The sequence below is a fragment of the Rhea americana genome, unplaced genomic scaffold, assembly GCF_003343005.1.
Source record: "Rhea americana isolate MKP2758 unplaced genomic scaffold, rheAme1 scaffold_351, whole genome shotgun sequence".
In the NCBI taxonomy this organism is placed as follows: domain Eukaryota; kingdom Metazoa; phylum Chordata; class Aves; order Rheiformes; family Rheidae; genus Rhea; species Rhea americana.
In genome coordinates, this window is record NW_028186481.1 from 518,543 (window position 1) to 525,002 (window position 6,460).

Here is a 6,460-nt window from a genome sequence, read left to right on the forward strand (position 1 = left end):
CATGGCTGCAGCCTGGCTCTGCTCTCCACTTGGACCCCTTCCTTTGCTGCTCAGTTAAATCTAGTATCGACTACTCCATCAGAGYCTGGGGCTCTTTCTCAGCTTTCTTAGCTAATGGCTGTGTCTGCCTCCCATTGATTCTCAGCTGAAGAGCTCATTGATTAAGTACATTTCTTATTATGCTTAATAGTATTTTACTCCTTTCTGTGCTTACCTCGAGGCGGATGCTCATCCTGTGCTTCTGCCTGTCAGTAGGAGTAGGAGAATTCCTCTGGTCAGAAAAGCATCCCTCCCCTGTGCCTGCCCCTGCTCTCCTCCCTTCTGTCATCACACCTGTTTTCTCCTTCTGCCATAGTGCTCTTCTTTCTGCTGTTTCCCSTGTCTCTGCTTGCCTTTTCATCCTAGGCAGGACAGTCCCTTTCCCTTCTGCCTTCCAATTCTTTACTCCTTAGTCCTTGCTCCCATCTCCATCTTGGAGATGTGATATTTCCTGCCTCCAACCTTCCCTAAAAGAGGATAAGTGACAAGGCAGACACTGTTTCCAATGTATCAAGGGGACTGGGAATCCYCTAGAACATCCCATCTTGCACTCTGCACAGCTCCTAGCACATCTTGCTAACAGTTGCAGCAAGCTCCCTGCCAGGGATTTTGTTCTTCCCATGCTGGCTGTGGCTCCTTCCCTGCTGCCTATTCCAAGATTCCCCTTGTTCTGCAGATGCCCAACACACCTCCCTTTCTGGGGTGGTCATACTGCCTTTTTGGAGCACCTTAACTGCCTGTTTGGGGTGCAGCTCTCACTAGGAGCGTGCTTCCAAATGTGCCTTACAGATGCCTCAGAGCCTCTTGAGCCAAGAAGGCTCCTGCTGGCTGCAATCTTTCTTAGTGGGGTGCAGTTCTCCTAGTAAGACTTCATGGGGGCTTGTGTCAAAGAGGAAATCAGCAGGCATGTCAGCAAGTGTAACCCACTCAAGGCAAAAACCCCCCTCCCCAGAAGGGCAGCTCTAACTCTTTTGCAGCAGTCATAAAGGAAGTTGTTGGTCCAGCAGCTGGAATACCTCTATGCTGCTGTGCTGTCTTTTCTTTTTGGTGGGGTGAAACACACCAGCCAGGGCACCACACTTTTTTTTCACCTCCCCCCACAGCACCACACTTTTTTTTCACCTCCCCCCACACAAACACCTTCACACTCAATACACAGTGTATTTTGCCTCACTGTGGCTCACCTCCTTTCAACTCCCTTGCATGCATCATTCAGAAGCCATAACATTATTGGGCATAAAATATTTACTTAACTGAGCTTTTTGCAAATATTCCCCTCCATTATTTTCCCTCCTTTTGGGAACGACACTGCTTCTCCTGTGCTCTCAAATGGCTTCTTTTAAATAATACAACAAGAAYGTATGAACACCCAATAGCCTTTTTCTTTCTCTTGAAATACCCATAAATATAATGGTGTTACCAATCCATTACAGCTACACTAGAACCATGGCATAGTAACACAGGACCAACCTGCACAACCACTTTCCTTTGGAAGACGGACAGATAGGGATGGTGGAAGGCCTTTGTCTGGGAAAGGTGCATATATGCATGAGAAGATCTGACATTATGAAGGGTATTAATATTCACTAAGAAGTGCTCCTTTCAAAAGGGTCATCTGAAATTTAGCAGAGGGAATGCAGAACTGAGCTCTCCCAGTCTGATCCCAAMTAGCGTGCTGGGAAAACTGTTCAGATCAAAATCCCCTATGGCAGCTAAATAGCTCATCCTTAGGAGCYTAACTTGATGGGCAGAGGTGCTGAGGGCTGCTGTTCCCACTGAAGRTGGTAGGATGGGCAAGTCCCCAACATCTTTTAAATAACAGGCCAGAGTATTTTTGAGAAGTTTGAGGCAGCTAGAATCGAAGAGTGGCCTTTGAAAAGTGAGCGTGTCAGATGGTATGCTGGTTCCTCCCATAAGTGAAGTTACTGGGCTGTACATGCACAACATTCCCTGCTGTGGACAGACAGCATGTGTAATGGGTGGCTCTTCAGACAGTGGGAAGAACCTACGTTGGCGTGTGGTGTGGGATCCAGCGCTCTGGCTGAGGGGTCTGGCTCGTTGGTGTGGGGCACACCACGACCTGAGTGTGGGTCTGGCTCCCGTGCATGTAGTGTGTCCTGCCTGGTGGGGGTCTGGCTCCCGGGTATGCGCTGTCCCCTGTGTGGCCTGGATCCCCTCTGCAGGGGTGCAGTGTCCTGCGCGAGAGCCTGGCTCCCGCGGCGGCCGGCGCTGTCCGCGGTGCTGGCGCCCGCCCGGCCCCGTGTGGGGGTCTGGCTCCCGCGTGGGGCGCGGCGGCCGGCGCTGTCCGCGGTGCTGACGCCCGCCCGGCCCCGCGGGATCCCGGCGGAGCGGGGCTGCCTGCGCACTGCTCGTGCCTCGCAGCCTGACCTTTATGAGCCAGACGAGCTCCTTCCCCTTGTGAAATTCCTCCTCGGTGCTTTCGACCCTTCAATAAAGTCTAAATATGTTTTAATGGCATGTGCTGTTACTCYCTATTGATCTGTCCGTTTCTATCAATATGTGCCCAGAGGCATAATCCTCTCTTAATTCCCCCCTCTGGAAGGGGAAGAGGGTCATTGTAGGGCAGAAGTAGTAGCCTCCCTTGGCCCAAGACAGCCATTCCTATCTGTAAAGRCTTGACTGATTTCTGCAGTTCCTGCCAAATTTTCACAGGAGGTTTGGGCTGCTTCTTCTCTCTGGGATCTCTGGTAAGGGATAAAGTTATCTCAGAGGAAGAAAGAAATGCAAATGGAATGGAAGAGCCACATAAAGAGAGCACTCTTAAAGAGGGGGGAGGGGAAAAAAAGAGACCCTGTTCTTATGTATGTATCTATTATTTCACTCATATGATCTGACCCTCTTGGGGTTTTGCTGGCTATACAGAATCATATTTAAATAAAATATTTTGGGACGAGGACTTGGGGATGCACATGAAGTTGTCCTCCGCCCAGGAGAACTGGCCCACAGGTCTGTGAATTTAATATATTATCTGCCTGGAACAGTCTCCTTTGCTTATGGCTATTAGCAATATCTGGGGTAGTAAAATCTAAAATTGATTGGGCAGAGTTGTAAGAGAATCCTGCACTATAAGTGGCTGGGTGTTAAAATGGAAGATGAAATTTGATGTTGCTGAGTCCAGGTAACGCAGATGAGAACACATCCTTAACTATACAAACACAAAGCAGGTCTTTAAATTAATATTTACTATTCAGGAAAAGGGATCTTGCAGCCACTGTGGACAGTTCTATCAAAATGTCATTTCAGCRCCCAATGTCAGTCAAATAAGACAAACTTGTTGTTAGTACGTAGGAGAGAGATTGAAAACAAAACATACAGCATCACTTCTCCAAGATATAATACACTGTGTTGCAGTGCAAATACTGTGTGCAGTTTCAGTTGCCCAACTGAAAAAAGGAAATAGTTGAACTAGAAAAAGAAAAGGATAACAAGGCTGATCACAGGCACAGAACAGCTTCTGTATGAGACTAATAAATTAGGACTCTCTTCTTTAGAAAAGAGACAAGAGCGATGATAAGTGAATAGAGTTCTATAAATTCAGGAGTGATATAAAGGTGATCAATAGGAAATGAATATTCACTATTTCTCATAAATAGGTTCATGAAATGAAACAATCAAAAAACAAGTTTTAAAAAAGCTCTTTTTTTTTCCTTTTTCTTCTTCCCATGCAGTTCTTAATTATGTTTTGGAACTCAACACCACAGGATGGTTCAGGAACCAACAGCCCCTGGTTCAGAAAGCAATTAGATGAGTTCATGGAAGATAGATGCATTATTAGCTATTAAATATGATGCAGATGCAACATCCAGCTCAGGAAGTACTCTCTGCTTTCAAAGGCCAGGTACAGTGGCTGTCTTTAGTAAGGAAGAATAAGCTGGCTGGCAGAGGTGCCTGTGGTTCACAGCTTGAAAGARTCTGCAGAAAGTGCTGTGAACCTGGGTCAGTGCTTTGCTGTGGTTCCTCATCCTAATGCCAGCACCATCTCTAACCTGCCAATATTCTGGCTCCCCCCTCAATCTCCAAGGACAGAAGGCAGATTGAAGAAATGTAAACATGGATTGGATATGGCCCTGTGGGGCTGCTCAGGCAGTAGGAAACAGCTAGGGAGCAGAGRTAAACAGTGGGACATACAAAACCTGAAGCTACTTTGATAGAAGAGGATGCAGCTGGGCCCAGAGTATGGGTAGTTCAATGCACACTTTTCTCCCAGAGCTAAGAACCCCAATTTTTGTCTTTTGTGCTTGTCTGAGACCTCCTGCCCTGCTGGCAGTTGGAGGAACTATGTTGTGTTCTCTAATCATTCCCATTCCCAGTCTGAGCTTAGCTGGCCAGAGGGTCAGCTAGCCTCAGCTTGGGACATGCCTTTGTGTCGTTAARGGCCATTTAAGTGTTTCCCTATTACAGCAAAGCGAACAGGCCTTTCCCTGTAATGCTGGCAAATCCCTATTCCTGAGGAGCAGTTAATTGATTTCCCTTTTTATTGTTCCTCTTCTTGCTGTGGTTGTGCTGACACCCCAGCTGCCCAGAGATCTCTGTGCCTGAGCTCAGAGTCAGTGACTGCGACAGGCAGATCCTGAAATTATTGATAAACACTCATTGGGGCTGGAGCCTGTAAATTGCTAGCAACCCCAGTGGATTTCTCTCTTGCCAGCATCATTTTTCTTGATGACAGCATGTTCAGAAGTTTGTCAGGGAGGGGGCAGGGCCTCCTGGTAACTTTTTTCCTTTTTATGCATCAGTTCTTTTAAAAGATCCCTGCATAAAAGAAGAGAAGAGAGGAGAGGATCATGAGTTAGTGCCTGCAGTTATCTCTGTCCTCCAGCCTGTCTCCCAAAGAGCAGTGGGCTGGACTTGATTCTCCTCTGAGCTTTATCCAGGACTGCATTCCTCCCCTTATGGGTCAGCCCAGCTTTTCATTCCTGCTTAGTGGCTCTCTATGCTTGTGACTTTTTGATTCTGACATGGTGTATCACTACTTCGTCCTCTGCTTCTGCAAGCTATTTCCCTGCTGCATAGTATGCACACCAGCAAGGATTGCACTGTGCTGGGCCATGGTCTGAACAGGTAAAAGAGCCAGTTTAGGCACAGCAGTGGGAGCAGGACATCCCTATTCTGGCTCAAGTCAGACTCCTCTTTCATCAAAAGGAGTTTGGGTCACTCAAAGGGCTAGCACTGGTTGGAAGTCTGCCCTTCCTGTAGTTACAAAAATCAACTTAAACATCTCTCATGGCAAGTTCCTTTCAGACCAGCATATAATTTTGTATGTGCGTTGCTTTGGACCCAGCTAGCACAGTGCATACAAATGTGTGTTCATGTGGCAACGCGTTGTATTGTGTCTCTGGCTGTTGCTCTCTCTAGAGCTTGGAACATTTTTCTCTCTGCTAGGTCTGCTAATTAGTGGGAGGTTGGGGATCAAGAACAGAGGGAAATGTCCTTCTGTGGTTCTGGCACTAGAAATAATTGAGCCATTTTTCACCTATGGCCAATCTCATTCTATCCACATCTTGATTTTTCCCTTAATAGCTTAGGGATACTATTGACAGCCAYGGGATTTGCAACCATGTCCAAGCTTTTCAGTAATCACCTGGATTTCTCTCTCTTGCTAACTGGTTRCTGGTTTCTTCTTAGTTCTTGCTTAACCTCCTCCAGGGACTGGAAAGGAGCTCATTTTAGCTGAGCTATATTAGCCATTGCACTGTGATTCCTCAGTCCCATTCCCAGGAAAGTGGGGCAGGATTGCATGCCCAGTGAGGCTCMCTTGGAATGAACAGCTGTGCATCCTGAGAGCAGCTGTTCAGCAAGTCTGGTTACTGCACTGTCTGAGCAGGATGCACTACCCACCAGGAACAGGATTCCTGCAGTATTGCCTTTGCTCGCCTAGGCACAGGTTCCTGTTATCTCAGTCTCCCCCAGACCTTCCCTTCGGCTCTGCTTGCCACGAAAAGCACATCCCACAGTGGGAAATGACAGAGGAAATAGTTCCTTGCTCCCTGGGATAGCGAGGAGTAAAAAGCAGCCCCAGACTGCACACTCCAATGCCATGCGCTTCTGCTGTCTTCACAGCTGGGTAAGTCCTTTGCTGGAGCTCCACGTGGTGCAGCCATTCGCAGGAGAAGCAAGGCTCTCCCACATTAGCACTGGGCAGAGGCTGAGCAGAAACACCCCGGGTGTAGGGCTTGCTCTCTGCCTGCCCCGACRGACCTGCTCAATGGGCGCAAGCAGCTGCTTGGGCTGGCTTTGCAGAAGCAACTCGTCTCATTCTGTGCCTAATGAGCACATTCCTGCACACATAGACGCTCCCAAACTGAGCAAATACCCTATTACAGTTGTCATGGAAATTAGAAAGTGTGTCTGTTTGAGTTTCCTCAGCACAGGGCTCTGAGTTCCCAGCGGTTTGTACATC